At 46.7% G+C, this 22,922-nt stretch overlaps 1 pseudogene across 1 annotated transcript in view; it reads left to right on the forward strand.

Annotated features, from left to right (window-relative positions):
• The first annotated feature begins 330 nt into the window (after positions 1-330).
• The window catches only part of LOC309621948 (uncharacterized protein C2orf78 pseudogene), a 44,963-nt pseudogene continuing 22,371 nt past the window's right edge, over positions 331-22,922 (forward strand). The window contains exon 1 of the transcript in view: positions 331-418. The product of the transcript in view is annotated as an uncharacterized protein C2orf78 pseudogene (transcript). The remainder of the gene's footprint in view (positions 419-22,922) is intronic.

Raw genomic sequence — 22,922 nt, forward strand, 5'->3', positions numbered from 1 at the left:
AGTTCAGTGTATTAATGAACGTCTGTAAGAAATGTGGCAATGATTTCCCTAATGGAAGAGCCTGGGGGAGGTAAATCTGTCTTCTAGGATTTCCTCCTCCCCAAAGCTCAGAAACTCAGGTGTTGTTTTAGCTCTCCTACACTCTCTTCACCCAAGCCCGCCTTCCTGTTGGGGATCGGACCTCCCTATTGGCTCTCTCATACCTTTCAACTGCCTGCTTTGTGACATCACTCTCCTCCCAAACCTACTACCACTTGGTAGAGCCTTGGGGTTTCCGTGGAGCTGTTTGGACCAGTAACCAGTGACCTCTGTACTGGACACGTGCGCCGTTCAGCTGCAGCCACTCAGACATCCTCTAGTGTTGTCTCCTCATCCCTTGTACCTGCAGTGGATGCTTCCTCTTCTCTGACCATGTCAGGTAAGAAAAGAAACTTTGGAAAGTTTTGCGTTCGATTTCTTTTGCCCCTAAATTGAGTAGGAGATTCAAAATAGCATGGAATAATGAGGGAAAGTATTGAACTACAAGTCTGGAGACCTAATTTCACTTTTGACTTTGACGTTTACTATCTGTGTGACTTTGGACAAATCACTGGCTGTCTCACAAAGCCTGTTGCTTTCCTTAACTGTTACGTTAGGATACCACATTGGGTTGATCACTCTGATCCCCTTCTTTTCCAGTATTGAGCCTTAAAGGGTACCCATGTAGAAAACGAAATCAGACACTTCTCAAGAGTGTTTCAACAGAAACATAGAAAAGCCAGGGGACATAGAAAACTAGCAATATATACCAAGATGTTTCATCTCTAATGGTCTCCCTCCACTAGGATTTCGACTAGTTGAAAAGAGAGAATAGAGAGAGAGGATGGAGAGTACTGGGCTCTACAGGGAGGCACAGAGTCGAGCGTAAGGAAGTTTAGGATGGTTTTCATTAGCACAGGCCAACAGGCACCAAGAGATGGGAGAAAATGTAAGAATGAAGAGGGAAAGCATAGAGGAGCTCTCAAGAAAAACGGAGTTTGCAATGGAATGCTGATGGGAACCAAAGATTTTCAATTAAAGCAGAAACAGCACAGAGGGAAACCTGCTCAGAGCAGGGCAAAACCAAGTTGATGGTAGCAAACCCTTACATTAACAGACTTAAGAAGGAAAGTAAGGCCAGAACAGGGGATCACCGGGAAAGGCAGCTTATCAGAAAAGTCATACTCCGTTTTCTTTCTTTTATTGCCTCTCTGAATACAGTTGGCCACTTGACAGTTTTGAATATAAACATTTTAGAAATACGTTTTAGAAATGATGCCTCCTATAAACAAGCAACCACAGTGGTTATCTAGGGGGCTGCTTTTCAGTGTTTTATTCTTTCTAATTTTTAAACTAGGTAGACATTTCACCAATTCAACATTTTAAGTGATATCTTCTAAATTGAATCAGAAGGACTATTTTCCTTGGTGTGATATGTAGGTTCTAAGGCAAGGCTGCTTTTCATTTTTACAGTTATTTCCTTCCTAACACAGAGAGCACATTGATCAACAGCCATCGTTCGCTTGTAGAGCTTAGCTACCGAAGAAGAAGAAGAAAAAGTCAAGCCCCACATCTCTAATTCCCCCCCCCACTTAGGGAATTCCCTGGCGGTCCAGTGCTTAGGACTCAGTGCTTTCACGGCCAGGGCCACGCGGCGCGGCCAAAGAAACAAAACAAACAAACATCCACGTTTATCGAAAACCATATTGTGGAGTCCTGTGGATTTTCTTACATTTGAAAATCTTTTTTAATTGGATTCTAGGCATGATGGTTTTTTGAGGTTTTGGGATGCCATCTTCTTGGATGCTGAAGATGATTCTAATCTAAGTTCTAGGATAAATCCAAAAACCTTCCTGATACATTTTAAGCTTCCTTTCTGCTTATTATATAAGCTATATTCATTGAAATATATATTTCTCCTAGGCTTAATACCTCTTACTTGCTGGGTAAAAATATGAAGGAGCACAATAATGAAACTCTTTTACACTTATTATTTTGCTGTCTGCTTCGTACCGGTTTTCATTGAAATACTTGTCTATATGTGTTGTGGCTACCTATACATGCACATTTATTGCATTCTGTTGCTTGTTATGCATTTTTTACTGACATACCTTCTCTGTCTGTATGCATTGGCTAGGAATTCATTCACCTCTATCACCTCCATCGTGTTTTCTGGTTAATAGTATTCACTAAAATAGAGTGGGCAAAATTCACTTTCATAATATTGCATGGATGGTACAGAATGCCATTTGTTAGTAAATTCATTAGGCTTCGATACTTGCCACATACCCCAGTTTTCATTAATATCTATGGATTTCTTTTTCGTTAACGTAATATGCTTGTCATGATTTTTCTTTGTCTTTCTAGAACTTATTGTATCTTCCTCCATATAAATCATACGCAATAGATCAGCTTATTCATCTATTAATTATTACTGCTATTATTATTGGTGGTGGTGTTATAACCACTTTATAGGTGAGGAATCTGAAGTAATCAGATAACTTTTCCCTTTCCAAAAGCACTTAAGAAATCCACTTTCGGGTAATCATTTTGAGGTAGGATGAGAAACCGGGCTTGAAGAGGGCAAAAATGACTCTTTCAATTCACCAGTTGGACTGAGCTGTACGTCACCTCTAGGTAATAGCGTGGGAACTGCACAAGCAAAGGGAGACACTGAAGACGACAATGGTAATAGCCGTACTGTTTTCTAATGGACAAAAAAAATGCCTATATTATAAGTTCTATTTCTCCTGCTTTCTGGCAGTATCATGCTCAGAGTGGAGTCCTGGCAAGGAAGTCAGGATACTTAGGTTCTGAAACCTGGTAATGATACTAACATAATGAGAGAACTTGAACAAGTCAACCCGACCTCTCTGAGCCTCAGTTTCCTTACTCACGAAATGAGACTGAGAACATCGAAGTTCTCTAAGGGCCTCCTAGTTCTAAAATGCTTCCAGTCTAGGAAATAGCATAGAAGTCAATACGAGTGCAGGCTGAAGGGAAAGACAGGGCAGGGAGAAGGTTGCTTCCAGCCTAGAGAACAATCTCTGAACCACACCACTTGGCTCTTCTGCCCGTCTGTGCCCAAGATGGGAGCACAGGCAGTTAATAGAGAAGAGTGGAAAACTGCTCAGTCCTTACAGCCATCATTAACTGTCTGATTTTGGGTTTCTCAGGAAGTAGTGATAGTAGAGGTGTCCTGATAGCAAGAACCTTCAGATGATGCCGTTCCTCAAACGTAGTGAGAATTTCTCAACCTCCCTGAGTTTTTCATGACCCTCTTGTTCTTACAGAAAATTTCCAACATCCATCTCTACTTGGAACTCTAAATTCTCTGCAGCATTCTCCTCCTGTGGTGAGCAATGCAACTTCCCTAACACGAAGTGTCTGCAACTTCTCCAGAGTCTCTGCCCCTGCCGTCAGTTCGGCATCGGCTACTGGTACCCCTTTCCAGACACTCATGGGTAGTGCCTACCTTTACCAACATTCTAGCACGACTATGTTATCTGGAGTTACTGACCACAGCCAGATCTCCACTTCAGCTGCTTCCTATCCAGGTGTTCTTGAGTGGGACATCACAGCAAGCACTGAAAAGAATTCTTCTTCACTCGGAGACTTTACTCTGGCACTCACTGACCGCCACACAGCTGCCTCCTCCATGTTTCTGGCAGCCCAGGATGATAAAACTTCAGACGCCAAGAACATGGTCCCTCTACATCCATCGCTTTCTGCCAGCCTTGCTCAGGGAACACCATCTCAGATTCCAAATCAGGGGCAGAGCCGCCTGTCACTTCCCTGCCAGGAAGGAAGCCAGGTATATTACTGTAACCAAGGCACACTGGGGTCTTTACTGTATGGAGAACTTGGCTCCTGCCCGCAATCCTACGGCTCGGCGTCATACACAGGAAGTCGGGCCTCTGGGCAACCAGAAATGGGAATGGGACTGAAGGAGATTCAGCCCACAAATATCCGACCACCAGCTTCCACCTCTGCAGTCTGCCACCCTGTGTCTGCTCAACGCATCACAGAAACAAGTTTTCAAGGTGAGTATAACAAACGCCAGAGAAAGTTGAAGAATGAGGTCGGCATTCAAAAATGGGGTCAAATCGACAGCTGGGAAGGGGTGTAGAGGCAGGTAGAATTTAGATCCTGAGCCTTTAATAACCACTACCTTCGCTCAGTGCCCTCTGTTTTTAGACTCTATATGAGAACACCTAGGGCTTCCCTGGTGGCGCCGTGGTTAAGAATCCGCCTGCCAATGCAATGCGGGGGACACGGGTTCGAGCCCTGGTCTGCGAAGATCCCACATGCCGTGCAGCAACTAAGCGCATGTGCCACAACGACGGAGCCTGCATTCTAGAGCCCGTGAGCCTCAACTACCGAAGCCCACGTGCCTACAGCCCATGCTCCGCAACAAGAGAAGCCACCGCGATGAGAAGCCCGCACACCGCAACCAAGAGTAGCCCCCGCTAGCCGCCAACTAGAGAAAGCCCGTGCACAGCAATGAGAGACCCAGTGCAGCCAAAAAAATAAATACGTAGAATAAATAAGTTCAAACAGTAAATAAATACATAAACATAAATTACAAAAAAAAGAACACCTAATGCAGGTGGGAAGGTGGGAGGGCCACTGTAGAGGTCATCTATGCTACATGTACAAGAACCCCGAGAGCACACCAATCGGTACCACACTTTTCACTGCTGTAGCCGATCGTTCCCCCTGTACTGCCACACTGTAGCACTCCCTTCCCTCATCTACTGCTATAGTCTCTTCGGAAGGTGTTTCAGAACTCTTGTTATGAGAGTGCCAGTTGAACTGTCCTCACTTCCTTCATTTATACCAGGATTGAAGACCTTGTGGTCCGAGATCCTGTCCAGAGAGCAAGCAGGCTAAGACTCTGTCTTTGTTGATGTATTTCATCAGCAAGGGCTCTACCCCCTCTCCTAGTTCATGGTGTGACGTGTTCTTGGCCTCTCGGGAAAGTGGGGAGAATGGAAAGGACCCTATATGAGAATGCTAGGCTTTGTAAAACATTTCAGGTTTTTAAAAATAAGACTCATTTTGTATTGGACTTATAACAGTCCTATGAAATACAAAGCGAGCCGAGAATCAGCGACAGGAAAGGCTCACCAGTAAGAATTACAACAGTCACCGCTTACCTCGTAGCATAGGGCACTGTCCATGATCCTTAAGAAGAGTTAGTAGAAATGCCTTGCCCATCTTGCCCCTGAACCCCTTGAAAGGTACACGACTGCTGTGTTGGTGTTTAGGGGGAGCATCTCACTTACCAGGGACTGACTTCTCCCTTGATCCCTTTGTAGGGATGGAGACCTCCCCCCTGGTGATGAAAAATTCCCTGGGATTGCAACCTCCAAGCCAGACGTTTTGTGTGACACAAAGTCAAGAACTCCCCAAGTCCTGCAGTAGCAGAAACAGCCACATACTTGAGAGTAACCCACCATCTGAACTTGGGGACATTTCAGTGACAGCTCCAGTCCAGAGTGCCAGGCGTCTCCTGGCCCTGCCTCCAGCTCCAAGCCAGGGACAAATAGAGAGTAAGCACGTGGATGATATCAAAACCAAGCTTTCAAAGCCTCTGGATGCCTACCAGATCCCAACAGAGAACCAAGATCCTCCACTACTCCCTTTAGGAATCCCTGATATTCACCAGCCGCTGGCCTGCACCGATCCCCTCAGCCAAGAGGAGCAGCCTGGTTCTGAAAATGCTGATCTGGGAGAGAACAGCCGGAGTCGTCAGGACCTAGGGACACTTGAAAATGGGATTGAACCTAGCAGTGGTCTTGCAGACATTACTACACTGGCGGAGGATATTCACCTTCCCCAGCTCTTTAATCCTTTGAAAGATCTTGATCAATCCCAAGGTCCCAACGTGATCAAAGCTAAAGACACCAGAGCCATTAAGGTGAATCAGGTGCAGGAAAAGCCAAGTGTCATAAAGGTTCCCTCTGATCAACCCAGGAAGAACAAACAGAAAGCCTCTGAGCCTATCAGTGGCGCTCCCAAGGCCAAAATCCAGCCAAAGAATCCAGAGTGCCTGTTAGGGGGAGAAGTGGTTATATGCCACGCTGCAGTCAGTGACAGGGCTCCTGTGAACACGGCCAAGCACTCTCAAGGCAAACCTCAGAAAGCTGCATCCAGAAAGATCAGCAAAACTAAGAGCCACGGGCAGGAAAAGACCAAAAGGACCAGAGGGAGAAACAAGGCTGAGGAGAACAAGCAGTCAGGGAACAAAGTCAAGGCAGAAGAGAAGCCAGCAATCCCCCACACGAAGCGAAAGGAACACCAAACTGAGCTTCTCCAACAGAGCTTTCAAAAGCCTCGAACCTCCCTTGGCGTGCGCATGCTGGAGTCTGTGAAGGTTCTTCATGCGCTGGGGAAGAAGAATGAGACGAAAACTGGGCGCTCTTCCTGTCGGCTCTTGGGAAAGTCAAGCAACCCCAAAGACCCCCAGCCACCCCCAGCTATCCAGCCATGGCGGCATACCCCACGTGAGGGGAAGGGTCCTGAGAAAACGCAAGTCCAAGCCCAGAAACCAGACAGCAGTGCTGAAACAGAGTGTCCGTCTCCAGCCCAGTATGAGCGGCCTCCTCCTGGGAAGGTCAAGTTGATACCTCTGCCTTTTTCTGCCTGGGACAAGCCTCAAGCTCGACCCGCTCCTCGGAGGCCACAGTCTCTGGCCTCACATCGGCCTGCTGGGGCTTACCGTGCCCAGCCTGGTTCTACTGACTCAGCTCAACCTGCTGCAGCCAATTCATCCCAGCCAGCTCCTGCCTCTTTGCCAGGCCCCGCCAAACCAGCTCAGCCAACTGTGACCAACCCAACCCAACCGGCTTGGACCAACCATACCCAGCCTCGTGTCCCTCAGTCTGCTGCTCCTAGGCCTGCACCCTCCAAAACTTCATCTGGCGCTCCTCTCCAGCGGGAGCCTGTTCCCCCTGCTGTGAATAAGCGCCAGTCCCCACCCAAGCTCCAAACCCACTTTCTACTCCAAGACTTCAGCAAGCAACGAGTTCCATGGAGGGAACCCAACGTGCCTGAGCCAGTCATGTCAAAGCCCATCGAACAAGAGCAGAGGCCAGAGCGAGAGGCCATGAAGAGGCGGGCTCAACAACAACGGGAGAATGCTGCCAGATACACCTCTTCGGGCAAGCTGCAATTTTTCACCGAGAGGGAAAACGAAATGGAAATTGCCGACTACTACGGATACGTCAAGTGAGAGCTGCTAGGATTCTTGGTGCCACCTTGGCTACCAGCTGTTCTTCCATACACAGGTAAGACAGGTATAGAACTGAATAAGTAAATGGAATACAATTAATAGACGAGTAACAAACCTTTCGAATTTTCAGATGCTGCTAACTGGGGCGTGAGAAAGGAAGGACTGAAAGTTGGATGGGAGAATGAAGGAAAGGGGTAAAAACTGAGCAAAGAGGAAGGAACTTGGCCCAGGGCTAGGAAGGCCAAAAGAGACGTATGGATTTAGGAAAGGAAGCAGGAGCGAGGATGAAATGGCAGAAGTAAAAAGCAGGGTCAGAGGTCTGGGTTGAAAGAACACAATTGGAGTAGAGTTGAAGGTGACAGAAGATGAGTCTAGGTTTACTAGGAGAAATAGAAAAAGTCTCTCGGGGACGCTGGCCTTAAGTCTCACAACCACCAGATAGGTATTTCAGAAAACAAGAGGTTCAGGACACATCTCTGAAAGGTCTGAGTTGCCTTATTCAGGTGTGACTGTAGTGGGGGAATAGGGAAATCTACCAGAGAAGTGGCTAGGGCTCAGAGTTATCCTAGGGGCAGCTGACGACAGGGGCAGAGCCAAGGGAACTGCTGGATCAGGAGGCCCACGAACAAAGCAGGGGCATAGCCGCCTGTCACTTCCCTGCCAGGAAGGAAGCCAGGTATATTACTATAACCAAGGCACACTGGGGTCTTTACTGTATGGAGAACTTGGCTCCTGCCCGCAATCCTACGGCTCGGCGTCACACACAGGAAGTAGGGCCTCTGGGCAACCAGAAATGGGAATGGGACTGAAGGAGATTCAGCCCACAAATATCCGACCACCAGCTTCCACCTCTGCAATCTGCCACCCTGTGTCTGCTCAACGCATCACAGAAACAAGTTTTCAAGGTGAGTATACAGACGGCAGAGAAAAGTTGAACAATGAGGTCAGCATTCAAAAATGGGGTCAAATCGACAGCTGGGAAGGGGTGTAGAGACAGGTAGAATTTAGATCCTGAGCCTTTAATAACCACTACCTTCTCTCAGTGCTCTCTGTTTTTAGACTCTATATGAGAACACCTAGGGCTTCCCTGGTGGCGCCTGCCAATGCAGGGGACACGGGTTCGAGCCCTGGTCTGCGAAGATCCCACATGCCGTGCAGCAACTAAGCGCATGTGCCACAACGACGGAGCCTGCATTCTAGAGCCCGTGAGCCTCAACTACCGAAGCCCACGTGCCTACAGCCCATGCTCCGCAACAAGAGAAGCCACCGCGATGAGATGCCCGCACACCGCAACCGAGAGTAGCCCCCGCTAGCCGCCAACTAGAGAAAGCCCGTGCACAGCAATGAGAGACCCAGTGCAGCCAAAAACATAAATACGTAGAATAAATAAGTTCAAACAGTAAATAAATACATAAACATAAATTACAAAAAAAAACAACACCTAATGCAGGTGGGAAGGTGGGAGGGCCACTGTAGAGGTCATCTATGCTACATGTACAAGAACCCCGAGAGCACACCAATCGGTACCACACTTTTCACTGCTGTAGCCGATCATTCCCCCTGTACTGCCACACTGTAGCACTCCCTTCCCTCATCTACTGCTATAGTCTCTTTGGAAGGTGTTTCCGAACTCTTGTTATCAGAGTGCCAGTTGAACTGTCCTCACTTCCTTCATTTATACCAGGATTGAAGACCTTGTGGTCCGAGATCCTGTCCAGAGAGCAAGCAGGCTAAGGCTCTGTCTTTGTTGATGTATTTCATCAGAAAGGGCTCTACCCCCTCTCCTAGTTCATGGTGTGAAGTGTTCTTGGCCTCTCGGGAAAGTGGGGAGAATGGAAAGGACCCTATATGAGAATGCTAGGCTCTGTAAAACATTTCAGGTTTTTAAAAATAAGACTCATTTTGTATTGGACTGACAACAGTCCTATGAAATACAAAGAAGGCCGAGAATCAGTGACAGGAAAGGATCACCAGTAAGAACTACAGCAGTCACCGCTTACCTCGTAGCATAGGGCACTGTCCGTGATCCTTAAGAAGAGTTAGTAGAAATGCCTTGCCCATCTTGCCCCTGAACCCCTTGAAAGGTACACGACTGCTGTGTTGGTGTTTAGGGGGAGCATCTCACTTACCAGGGACTGACTTCTCCCTTGATTCCTCTGTAGTGATGGAGACTTCCCCGCTGATGAAAAATTCCCTGGGATTGCAACCTCCAAGCCAGACAGCTTTCCTATGGAATGACAGAGAACTTGTCAAGGTGAAACACCAGTCTGCGGGAGAAAGGGAGGAAGAGAATGATGGAAATCGTTTCTGGGAAACTATTTTTACATTATGTGTTGTTTGTTCCCGGTAAATAAACTGAAATCTTCTTAACAGTACAACAAAATCTAAACCACTAAAGCCAACAATACAGGAGTATAACGTTCGACAAAAATTTCTTTGGCTGCGCAGCATGTGGGATCTTAGCTCCCCAACCAGGGATTGAACCCACGCCTGCTGCGTTGGAAGCGCAGAGTCTTCACCACGGGACCACCGGGGAAGTCCCAGGACTATCACTTTTAAAGGAGAAGGTACAAACCCCTCGGTTCTATGAACTGGAGATTTTTAGTAAGAAGTCAATATATTTGTTGTTAGGCACATTTTATGTTAGGCTGTCTCCCTGCACAGGATGCAGGCGCCTTGAGAATGGAAGTCATATCCCTCTATAGTACGTCCCTCTTCTTTCTGCTTTGCAGTTTGCTGCTCCACTTGTTCAACCCCACCTAGTAATAACCTATACTTCCCTTGTTCCTGTTTTCCCATCTGGAAAACAGACAAAAGGCAACCAAACAATGCAAAGGTCTCAACAAATAAGGGATATCCAAAACCAGAGATGGCCAGAACTTCTGTACCCCTGATGAAATAGTCCTCATACAAAACCTGATAATCAAATTCCTTAATGCTAGGAATCACAGTGAAAAATAGTATCTGAACTGACTTCTGTCAGATGAGTGAGAACTAAGGTTAATTCAGTGTATCTGAAGCATAGAAAGTGAGGGCAAAAGTGGCACAAGATGGGGCTAGAGAAGCAGAGAGGATTCTAGACCACGCAGAGTCTTAAAGGCCAACAGTGTGTTTTCTATTCTCAAAACAATGTTTGTGAGCGATGTTTATGAGCAACGTTCCAACTTGCTTTGAAGGTTTCTTGTGTGAAGAGTGGATTGGAAGGAAACAAGATATATGGACACTAGTTAGGACCTAATCGCAACAGACAGGCAAGTTCAGTATTAGGAAGTTGAGGAAGAGCTGGCTGACAGATTCCAAAGAAATTCAGGAGATGAACTGAAGCGGGCTTAATGGGGTAGGAGATGGAGGAAAGGAAGGTCTTAGGGAATTCAAGGGTTTACTGCACACATGAGCAAAGTCTCAAAATTAATCATTTGAACGTACAGAGGCGGATCTCCCAAATGACACCGGTTAGGAAGCAACGGTACGCCCTTTAGAATTCCTAGAGACAACACAAATCAACTGTTTCGATGGAAAATTCGGCGGGACTCTTGATTTCCATGGGAATACAGAGAAAAGAGACACTGATCTGGCTTGCAGGTATATTTAGGAAGCTGTTAGCCGGACATCACCTACTAGTATCATGTAAGTAGGCCGTCCGAAGTAGGAAGCTTAGGGGAAAAACCTGGAGGAAAACTTAAAAGCTTAAGCCACACCTCTACACTACACCACCTTTCACAATTTCTTCTCAGATAAGCATCATCCCCATCAGTGAAGAAACTCGTACCTCATAATAGGAAAAACAGGCCTAAAGATTCAATGTGTGTCTTGGGAGGTCCCATCTATGCGATATCTTCCTGGGACCAGAAAAGGCCCCAGGAAGATCAATCTCTGCACCCCTGAAAGCTTACCACCAAGGAAAATGACTAGGTCCATAGATTTCCTCCCTCAAACCAGCTTACCTCACACATAGATCATTAGCAACTCCGCCCTTACTCACATTATCACAGTCACAAGAGTGGTTAGGGAGAAAAGCACTAACCAGGGGAACTAAAACAGAGGCAATCCAGGCCAAGCTGGGCTGGTGGCAGATATCTTGCTCCTTACGCTCGGGTGCATAATGCGACTCACCACAGTGCCTTTTTCACAGACCCTTTTGAACGTTTCTCCACAGAATCCAACAGCTCAAGTTAGTTCATGACGCTTCAAGGTCAACAATCGTCAAGAGAAAAACATGCAATATGTCTTACAATGTTGGATTCCTTACAAACAGGACAAGGAGATAACCATGTAGACAAAACCAGAGCATTTGAAAACATCTGTATTCTACAAACACACCAGTGAATGCTATAAATAAGGTACTATGACATAAAACAAAATGAAAACTAGATGTGAGACTGTTCTCTTCAGTGTACAGACTTCATGGCAGTTGCTGCACACTATCTAGCTACTTAGATCTTTAACTCTCTGTTCTGTTAATACCAAATGAGGCCCAAGTGTGTCAACCTGTTTCCCACAGAAACCAAAAAGTCTACATGCATCTCTTTTCTCCTGTGCCCTTTCACCTTACCTGCTCCCAATTCTCCACCAACGTCCTCCTCTTTCTCTAATTATTCTCCTCTTCATTTTGCTTGGCCTTGCCCCCAAGCATGCAAGACAGAGAGTCCTAGAGGTCCAAGATTCTAGAGTGGCTGTTTGCAAGGCGGAGGAGATTACAGTAACTGCCACACTGTATATACTTCTGTGCAAAGAAAAAGGGACAGTGTTCAGAATGTCTCTCACATATAACAAGAGCTGGAGATGGCAGGATACCTGTGTGGCCCAAGGAACTAGAGCTAGCAAATTATGGGCCAAACAATTGCAACCAAAGGCTGGAAGAGGAAAGGTCTGCAACCAGCTCTGTCTCCTAGCTCTCTGGTATTTGCTGCCAACGGGCAGAGTCTATTTCGTGAAGCATCAAGCACTGAAAAGAAGACTCCTGCTGCTGGAAGGTGACAGGAAGTAACGTCCAATGCAAGATCAAGGCTTGTCCTCGAAGCAATGCCCATAATGGAAGAAAAAAAAAAAAGAGAAAGCGGAAGAGAAATGTTAAGTCGCAAGTCCAACCTGGCCCCCAGCCTAGCCCAGCCCAAGGAAGGTAGGAGTCAAGGAGAAGAAACTAAAAGAGAAGAGCCTTGGACCACAACATTCTCCACAAGGTACACTCAACAAACTTCACCCTACTCTTGAACCAAGTTACAAAAAGAGCTTCTTAATCCCTACTTTGGCTCCTTAAAAGCTGCTATCAGTTCACTCATTAGACACATATGATTTCAGAACAACTGTAATAGTTCAAACTAGATGGCTCTTTCCTTCCTAAGGATTATTAATTAAAGAAGATCTATATAGCTCTAAGTATATGATACATAAAATAGAATACTCTGTAGAATATAAGTAACTCTTAGTTCAGTGTATTAATGAACGTCTGTAAGAAATGTTGCAATGATTTCCCTAATGGAAGAGCCTGGGGGAGGTAAATCTGTCTTCTAGGATTTCCTCCCCAGAGCTCAGAAACTCAGGTGTTGTTTTAGCTCTCCTACACTCTCTTCACCCAAGCCCGCCTTCCTGTTGGGGATCGGACCTCCCTATTGGCTCTCTCATACCTTTCAACTGCCTGCTTTGTGACATCACTCTCCTACCAAACCTACTACCACTTGGTAGAGCCTTGGGGTTTCCGTGGAGCTGTTTGGACCAGTAACCAGTGACCTCTGTACTGGACACGTGCGCCGTTCAGCTGCAGCCACTCGGACATCCTCTAGTGTTGTCTCCTCATCCCTTGTACCTGCAGTGGATGCTTCCTCTTCTCTGACCATGTCAGGTAAGAAAAGAAACTTTGGAAAGTTTTGCGTTCGATTTCTTTTGCCCCTAAATTGAGTAAGTAGGAGATTCAAAATAGCATGGAATAATGAGGGAAAGTATTGAACTACAAGTCTGGAGACCTAATTTCAGTTTTGACTTTGACGTTTACTATCTGTGTGACTTTGGACAAATCACTGGCTGTCTCACAAAGCCTGTTGCTTTCCTTAACTGTTACGTTAGGATACCACGTTGGGTTGATCACTCTGATCCCCTTCTTTTCCAGTATTGAGCCTTAAAGGGTACCCATGTAGAAAACGAAATCAGACACTTCTCAAGAGTGTTTCAACAGAAACATAGAAAAGCCAGGGGACATAGAAAACTAGCAATATATACCAAGATGTTTCATCTCTAATGGTCTCCCTCCACTAGGATTTCGACTAGTTGAAAAGAGAGAATAGGGAGAGAGGATGGAGAGTACTGGGCTCTACAGGGAGGCACAGAGTCGAGCGTAAGGAAGTTTAGGATGGTTTTCATTAGCACAGGCCAACAGGCACCAAGAGATGGGAGAAAATGTAAGAATGAAGAGGGAAAGCATAGAGGAGCTCTCAAGAAAAACGGAGTTTGCAATGGAATGCTGATGGGAACCAAAGATTTTCAATTAAAGCAGAAACAGCACAGAGGGAAACCTGCTCAGAGCAGGGCAAAACCAAGTTGATGGTAGCAAACCCTTACATTAACAGACTAAGAAGGAAAGTAAGGCCAGAACAGGGGATCACCAGGAAAGGCAGCTTATCAGAAAAGTCATACTCCGTTTTCTTTCTTTTATTGCCTCTCTGAATACAGTTGGCCACTTGACAGTTTTGAATATAAACATTTTAGAAATACGTTTTAGAAATGATGCCTCCTATAAACAAGCAACCACAGTGGTTATCTAGGGGGCTGCTTTTCAGTGTTTTATTCTTTCTAATTTTTAAACTAGGTAGACATTTCACCAATTCAACATTTTAAGTGATATCTTCTAAATTGAATCAGAAGGACTATTTTCCTTGGTGTGATATGTAGGTTCTAAGGCAAGGCTGCTTTTCATTTTTACAGTTATTTCCTTCCTAACACAGAGAGCACATTGATCAACAGCCATCGTTCGCTTGTAGAGCTTAGCTACCGAAGAAGAAGAAGAAAAAGTCAAGCCCCACATCTCTAATTCCCCCCCCCACTTAGGGAATTCCCTGGCGGTCCAGTGCTTAGGACTCGGTGCTTTCACGGCCAGGGCCACGCGGCGCGGCCAAAGAAACAAAACAAACAAACATCCACGTTTATCGAAAACCATATTGTGGAGTCCTGTGGATTTTCTTACATTTGAAAATCTTTTTTAATTGGATTCTAGGCATGATGGTTTTTTGAGGTTTTGGGATGCCATCTTCTTGGATGCTGAAGATGATTCTAATCTAAGTTCTAGGATAAATCCAAAAACCTTCCTGATACATTTTAAGCTTCCTTTCTGCTTATTATATAAGCTATATTCATTGAAATATATATTTCTCCTAGGCTTAATACCTCTTACTTGCTGGGTAAAAATATGAAGGAGCACAATAATGAAACTCTTTTACACTTATTATTTTGCTGTCTGCTTCGTACCGGTTTTCATTGAAATACTTGTCTATATGTGTTGTGGCTACCTATACATGCACATTTATTGCATTCTGTTGCTTGTTATGCATTTTTTACTGACATACCTTCTCTGTCTGTATGCATTGGCTAGGAATTCATTCACCTCTATCACCTCCATCGTGTCTTCTGGTTAATAGTATTCACTAAAATAGAGTGGGCAAAATTCACTTTCATAATATTGCATGGATAGTACAGAATGCCATTTGTTAGTAAATTCATTAGGCTTCGATACTTGCCACATACCTCAGTTTTCATTAATATCTATGGATTTCTTTTTCGTTAACGTAATATGCTTGTCATGATTTTTCTTTGTCTTTCTAGAACTTATTGTATCTTCCTCCATATAAATCATACGCAATAGATCAGCTTATTCATCTATTAATTATTACTGCTATTATTATTGGTGGTGGTGTTATAACCACTTTATAGGTGAGGAATCTGAAGTAATCAGATAACTTTTCCCTTTCCAAAAGCACTTAAGAAATCCACTTTCGGGTAATCATTTTGAGGTAGGATGAGAAACCAGGCTTGAAGAGGGCAAAAATGACTCTTTCAATTCACCAGTTGGACTGAGCTGTACGTCACCTCTAGGTAATAGCGTGGGAACTGCACAAGCAAAGGGAGACACTGAAGACGACCATGGTAATAGCCGTACTGTTTTCTAATGGACAAAAAAAATGCCTATATTATAAGTTCTATTTCTCCTGCTTTCTGGCAGTATCATGCTCAGAGTGGAGTCCTGGCAAGGAAGTCAGGATACTTAGGTTCTGAAACCTGGTAATGATACTAACATAATGAGAGAACTTGAACAAGTCAACCCGACCTCTCTGAGCCTCAGTTTCCTTACTCACGAAATGAGACTGAGAACATCGAAGTTCTCTAAGGGCCTCCTAGTTCTAAAATGCTTCCAGTCTAGGAAATAGCATAGAAGTCAATACGAGTGCAGGCTGAAGGGAAAGACAGGGCAGGGAGAAGGTTGCTTCCAGCCTAGAGAACAATCTCTGAACCACACCACTTGGCTCTTCTGCCCGTCTGTGCCCAAGATGGGAGCACAGGCAGTTAATAGAGAAGAGTGGAAAACTGCTCAGTCCTTACAGCCATCATTAACTGTCTGATTTTGGGTTTCTCAGGAAGTAGTGATAGTAGAGGTGTCCTGATAGCAAGAACCTTCAGATGATGCCGTTCCTCAAACGTAGTGAGAATTTCTCAACCTCCCTGAGTTTTTCATGACCCTCTTGTTCTTACAGAAAATTTCCAACATCCATCTCTACTTGGAACTCTAAATTCTCTGCAGCATTCTCCTCCTGTGGTGAGCAATGCAACTTCCCTAACACGAAGTGTCTGCAACTTCTCCAGAGTCTCTGCCCCTGCCGTCAGTTCGGCATCGGCTACCGGTACCCCTTTCCAGACACTCATGGGTAGTGCCTACCTTTACCAACATTCTAGCACGACTATGTTATCTGGAGTTACTGACCACAGCCAGATCTCCACTTCAGCTGCTTCCTATCCAGGTGTTCTTGAGTGGGACATCACAGCAAGCACTGAAAAGAATTCTTCTTCACTCGGAGACTTTACTCTGGCACTCACTGACCGCCACACAGCTGCCTCCTCCATGTTTCTGGCAGCCCAGTATGATAAAACTTCAGACGCCAAGAACATGGTCCCTCTACATCCATCGCTTTCTGCCAGCCTTGCTCAGGGAACACCATCTCAGATTCCAAATCAGGGGCAGAGCCGCCTGCCACTTCCCTGCCAGGAAGGAAGCCAGGTATATTACTATAACCAAGGCACACTGGAGTCTTTACTGTATGGAGAACTTGGCTCCTGCCCGCAATCCTACGGCTCGGCGTCATACACAGGAAGTCGGGCCTCTGGGCAACCAGAAATGGGAATGGGACTGAAGGAGATTCAGCCCACAAATATCCGACCACCAGCTTCCACCTCTGCAGTCTGCCACCCTGTGTCTGCTCAACGCATCACAGAAACAAGTTTTCAAGGTGAGTATAACAAACGCCAGAGAAAGTTGAAGAATGAGGTCGGCACTCAAAAATGGGGTCAAATCGACAGCTGGGAAGGGGTGTAGAGGCAGGTAGAATTTAGATCCTGAGCCTTTAATAACCACTACCTTCGCTCAGTGCCCTCTGTTTTTAGACTCTCTATGAGAACACCTAGGGCTTCCCTGGTGGCGCCGTGGTTAAGAATCCGCCTGCCAATGCAATGCGGGGGACACGGGTTCGAGCCCTGGTCTGCGAAGATCCCACATGCCGTGCAGCAACTAAGCGCATGTGCCACAACGACGGAGCCTGCATTCTAGAGCCCGTGAGCCTCAACTACCGAAGCCCACGTGCCTACAGCCCATGCTCCGCAACAAGAGAAGCCACCGCGATGAGAAGCCCGCACACCGCAACCAAGAGTAGCCCCCGCTAGCCGCCAACTAGAGAAAGCCCGTGCACAGCAATGAGAGACCCAGTGCAGCCAAAAAAATAAATACGTAGAATAAATAAGTTCAAACAGTAAATAAATACATAAACATAAATTACAAAAAAAAGAACACCTAATGCAGGTGGGAAGGTGGGAGGGCCACTGTAGAGGTCATCTATGCTACATGTACAAGAACCCCGAGAGCACACCAATCGGTACCACACTTTTCACTGCTGTAGCCGATCGTTCCCCCTGTACTGCCACACTGTAGCACTCCCTTCCCTCATCTACTGCTATAGTCTCTTCGGAAGGTGTTTCAGAACTCTTGTTATGTGAGTGCCAGTTGAACTGTCCTCACTTCCTTCATTTATACCAGGATTGAAGACCTTGTGGTCCGAGATCCTGTCCAGAGAGCAAGCAGGCTAAGACTCTGTCTTTGTTGATGTGTTTCATCAGCAAGGGCTCTACCCCCTCTCCTAGTTCATGGTGTGACGTGTTCTTGGCCTCTCGGGAAAGTGGGGAGAATGGAAAGGACCCTATATGAGAATGCTAGGCTTTGTAAAACATTTCAGGTTTTTAAAAATAAGACTCATTTTGTATTGGACTTATAACAGTCCTATGAAATACAAAGCGAGCCGAGAATCAGTGACAGGAAAGGCTCACCAGTAAGAATTACAACAGTCACCGCTTACCTCGTAGCATAGGGCACTGTCCGTGATCCTTAAGAAGAGTTAGTAGAAATGCCTTGCCCATCTTGCCCCTGAACCCCTTGAAAGGTACATGACTGCTGTGTTGGTGTTTAGGGGGAGCATCTCACTTACCAGGGACTGACTTCTCCCTTGATCCCTTTGTAGGGATGGAGACCTCCCCCCTGGTGATGAAAAATTCCCTGGGATTGCAACCTCCAAGCCAGACGTTTTGTGTGACACAAAGTCAAGAACTCCCCAAGTCCTGCAGTAGCAGAAACAGCCACATACTTGAGAGTAACCCACCATCTGAACTTGGGGACATTTCAGTGACAGCTCCAGTCCAGAGTGCCAGGCGTCTCCTGGCCCTGCCTCCAGCTCCAAGCCAGGGACAAATAGAGAGTAAGCACGTGGATGATATCAAAACCAAGCTTTCAAAGCCTCTGGATGCCTACCAGATCCCAACAGAGAACCAAGATCCTCCACTACTCCCTTTAGGAATCCCTGATATTCACCAGCCGCTGGCCTGCACCGATCCCCTCAGCCAAGAGGAGCAGCCTGGTTCTGAAAATGCTGATCTGGGAGAGAACAGCCGGAGTCGTCAGGACCTAGGGACACTTGAAAATGGGATTGAACCTAGCAGTGGTCTTGCAGACATTACTACACTGGCGGAGGATATTCACCTTCCCCAGCTCTTTAATCCTTTGAAAGATCTTGATCAATCCCAAGGTCCCAACGTGATCAAAGCTAAAGACACCAGAGCCATTAAGGTGAATCAGGTGCAGGAAAAGCCAAGTGTCATAAAGGTTCCCTCTGATCAACCCAGGAAGAACAAACAGAAAGCCTCTGAGCCTATCAGTGGCGCTCCCAAGGCCAAAATCCAGCCAAAGAATCCAGAGTGCCTGTTAGGGGGAGAAGTGGTTATATGCCACGCTGCAGTCAGTGACAGGGCTCCTGTGAACACGGCCAAGCACTCTCAAGGCAAACCTCAGAAAGCTGCATCCAGAAAGATCAGCAAAACTAAGAGCCACGGGCAGGAAAAGACCAAAAGGACCAGAGGGAGAAACAAGGCTGAGGAGAACAAGCAGTCAGGGAACAAAGTCAAGGCAGAAGAGAAGCCAGCAATCCCCCACACGAAGCGAAAGGAACACCAAACTGAGCTTCTCCAACAGAGCTTTCAAAAGCCTCGAACCTCCCTTGGCGTGCGCATGCTGGAGTCTGTGAAGGTTCTTCATGCGCTGGGGAAGAAGAATGAGACGAAAACTGGGCGCTCTTCCTGTCGGCTCTTGGGAAAGTCAAGCAACCCCAAAGACCCCCAGCCACCCCCAGCTATCCAGCCATGGCGGCATACCCCACGTGAGGGGAAGGGTCCTGAGAAAACGCAAGTCCAAGCCCAGAAACCAGACAGCAGTGCTGAAACAGAGTGTCCGTCTCCAGCCCAGTATGAGCGGCCTCCTCCTGGGAAGGTCAAGTTGATACCTCTGCCTTTTTCTGCCTGGGACAAGCCTCAAGCTCGACCCGCTCCTCGGAGGCCACAGTCTCTGGCCTCACATCGGCCTGCTGGGGCTTACCGTGCCCAGCCTGGTTCTACTGACTCAGCTCAACCTGCTGCAGCCAATTCATCCCAGCCAGCTCCTGCCTCTTTGCCAGGCCCCGCCAAACCAGCTCAGCCAACTGTGACCAACCCAACCCAACCGGCTTGGCCCAACCATACCCAGCCTCGTGTCCCTCAGTCTGCTGCTCCTAGGCCTGCACCCTCCAAAACTTCATCTGGCGCTCCTCTCCAGCAGGAGCCTGTTCCCCCTGCTGTGAATAAGCGCCAGTCCCCACCCAAGCTCCAAACCCACTTTCTACTCCAAGACTTCAGCAAGCAACGAGTTCCATGGAGGGAACCCAACGTGCCTGAGCCAGTCATGTCAAAGCCCATCGAACAAGAGCAGAGGCCAGAGCGAGAGGCCATGAAGAGGCGGGCTCAACAACAACGGGAGAATGCTGCCAGATACACCTCTTCGGGCAAGCTGCAATTTTTCACCGAGAGGGAAAACGAAATGGAAATTGCCGACTACTACGGATACGTCAAGTGAGAGCTGCTAGGATTCTTGGTGCCACCTTGGCTACCAGCTGTTCTTCCATACACAGGTAAGACAGGTATAGAACTGAATAAGTAAATGGAATACAATTAATAGACGAGTAACAAACCTTTCGAATTTTCAGATGCTGCTAACTGGGGCGTGAGAAAGGAAGGACTGAAAGTTGGATGGGAGAATGAAGGAAAGGGGTAAAAACTGAGCAAAGAGGAAGGAACTTGGCCCAGGGCTAGGAAGGCCAAAAGAGACGTATGGATTTAGGAAAGGAAGCAGGAGCGAGGATGAAATGGCAGAAGTAAAAAGCAGGGTCAGAGGTCTGGGTTGAAAGAACACAATTGGAGTAGAGTTGAAGGTGACAGAAGATGAGTCTAGGTTTACTAGGAGAAATAGAAAAAGTCTCTCGGGGACGCTGGCCTTAAGTCTCACAACCACCAGATAGGTATTTCAGAAAACAAGAGGTTCAGGACACATCTCTGAAAGGTCTGAGTTGCCTTATTCAGGTGTGACTGTAGTGGGGGAATAGGGAAATCTACCAGAGAAGTGGCTAGGGCTCAGAGTTATCCTAGGGGCAGCTGACGACAGGGGCAGAGCCAAGGGAACTGCTGGATCAGGAGGCCCACGAACAAAGCAGGGGCATAGCCGCCTGTCACTTCCCTGCCAGGAAGGAAGCCAGGTATATTACTGTAACCAAGGCACACTGGGGTCTTTACTGTATGGAGAACTTGGCTCCTGCCCGCAATCCTACGGCTCGGCGTCACACACAGGAAGTAGGGCCTCTGGGCAACCAGAAATGGGAATGGGACTGAAGGAGATTCAGCCCACAAATATCCGACCACCAGCTTCCACCTCTGCAGTCTGCCACCCTGTGTCTGCTCAACGCATCACAGAAACAAGTTTTCAAGGTGAGTATACAGACGGCAGAGAAAAGTTGAACAATGAGGTCAGCATTCAAAAATGGGGTCAAATCGACAGCTGGGAAGGGGTGTAGAGACAGGTAGAATTTAGATCCTGAGCCTTTAATAACCACTACCTTCTCTCAGTGCTCTCTGTTTTTAGACTCTATATGAGAACACCTAGGGCTTCCCTGGTGGCGCCTGCCAATGCAGGGGACACGGGTTCGAGCCCTGGTCTGCGAAGATCCCACATGCCGTGCAGCAACTAAGCGCATGTGCCACGACGACGGAGCCTGCATTCTAGAGCCCGTGAGCCTCAACTACCGAAGCCCACGTGCCTACAGCCCATGCTCCGCAACAAGAGAAGCCACCGCGATGAGATGCCCGCACACCGCAACCGAGAGTAGCCCCCGCTAGCCGCCAACTAGAGAAAGCCCGTGCACAGCAATGAGAGACCCAGTGCAGCCAAAAACATAAATACGTAGAATAAATAAGTTCAAACAGTAAATAAATACATAAACATAAATTACAAAAAAAAAGAACACCTAATGCAGGTGGGAAGGTGGGAGGGCCACCGTAGAGGTCATCTATGCTACATGTACAAGAACCCCGAGAGCACACCAATCGGTACCACACTTTTCACTGCTGTAGCCGATCGTTCCCCCTGTACTGCCACACTGTAGCACTCCCTTCCCTCATCTACTGCTATAGTCTCTTCGGAAGGTGTTTCCGAACTCTTGTTATGAGAGTGCCAGTTGAACTGTCCTCACTTCCTTCATTTATACCAGGATTGAAGACCTTGTGGTCCGAGATCCTGTCCAGAGAGCAAGCAGGCTAAGGCTCTGTCTTTGTTGATGTATTTCATCAGAAAGGGCTCTACCCCCTCTCCTAGTTCATGGTGTGAAGTGTTCTTGGCCTCTCGGGAAAGTGGGGAGAATGGAAAGGACCCTATATGAGAATGCTAGGCTCTGTAAAACATTTCAGGTTTTTAAAAATAAGACTCATTTTGTATTGGACTGACAACAGTCCTATGAAATACAAAGAAAGCCGAGAATCAGTGACAGGAAAGGATCACCAGTAAGAACTACAGCAGTCACCGCTTACCTCGTAGCATAGGGCACTGTCCGTGATCCTTAAGAAGAGTTAGTAGAAATGCCTTGCCCATCTTGCCCCTGAACCCCTTGAAAGGTACACGACTGCTGTGTTGGTGTTTAGGGGGAGCATCTCACTTACCAGGGACTGACTTCTCCCTTGATTCCTCTGTAGTGATGGAGACTTCCCCGCTGATGAAAAATTCCCTGGGATTGCAACCTCCAAGCCAGACAGCTTTCCTATGGAATGACAGAGAACTTGTCAAGGTGAAACACCAGTCTGCGGGAGAAAGGGAGGAAGAGAATGATGGAAATCGTTTCTGGGAAACTATTTTTACATTATGTGTTGTTTGTTCCCGGTAAATAAACTGAAATCTTCTTAACAGTACAACAAAATCTAAACCACTAAAGCCAACAATACAGGAGTATAACGTTCGAAAAAAATTTCTTTGGCTGCGCAGCATGTGGGATCTTAGCTCCCCAACCAGGGATTGAACCCACGCCTGCTGCATTGGAAGCGCAGAGTCTTCACCACGGGACCACCGGGGAAGTCCCAGGACTATCACTTTTAAAGGAGAAGGTACAAACCCCTCGGTTCTATGAACTGGAGATTTTTAGTAAGAAGTCAATATATTTGTTGTTAGGCACATTTTATGTTAGGCTGTCTCCCTGCACAGGATGCAGGCGCCTTGAGAATGGAAGTCATATCCCTCTATAGTACGTCCCTCTTCTTTCTGCTTTGCAGTTTGCTGCTCCACTTGTTCAACCCCACCTAGTAATAACCTATACTTCCCTTGTTCCTGTTTTCCCATCTGGAAAACAGACAAAAGGCAACCAAACAACGCAAAGGTCTCAACAAATAAGGGATATCCAAAACCAGAGATGGCCAGAACTTCTGTACCCCTGATGAAATAGTCCTCATACAAAACCTGATAATCAAATTCCTTAATGCTAGGAATCACAGTGAAAAATAGTATCTGAACTGACTTCTGTCAGATGAG

The sequence above is a fragment of the Balaenoptera borealis genome (genome assembly GCF_965194805.1).
Source record: "Balaenoptera borealis genome assembly, contig: HAP1_SCAFFOLD_1248, whole genome shotgun sequence".
Lineage (NCBI taxonomy): Eukaryota > Metazoa > Chordata > Mammalia > Artiodactyla > Balaenopteridae > Balaenoptera > Balaenoptera borealis.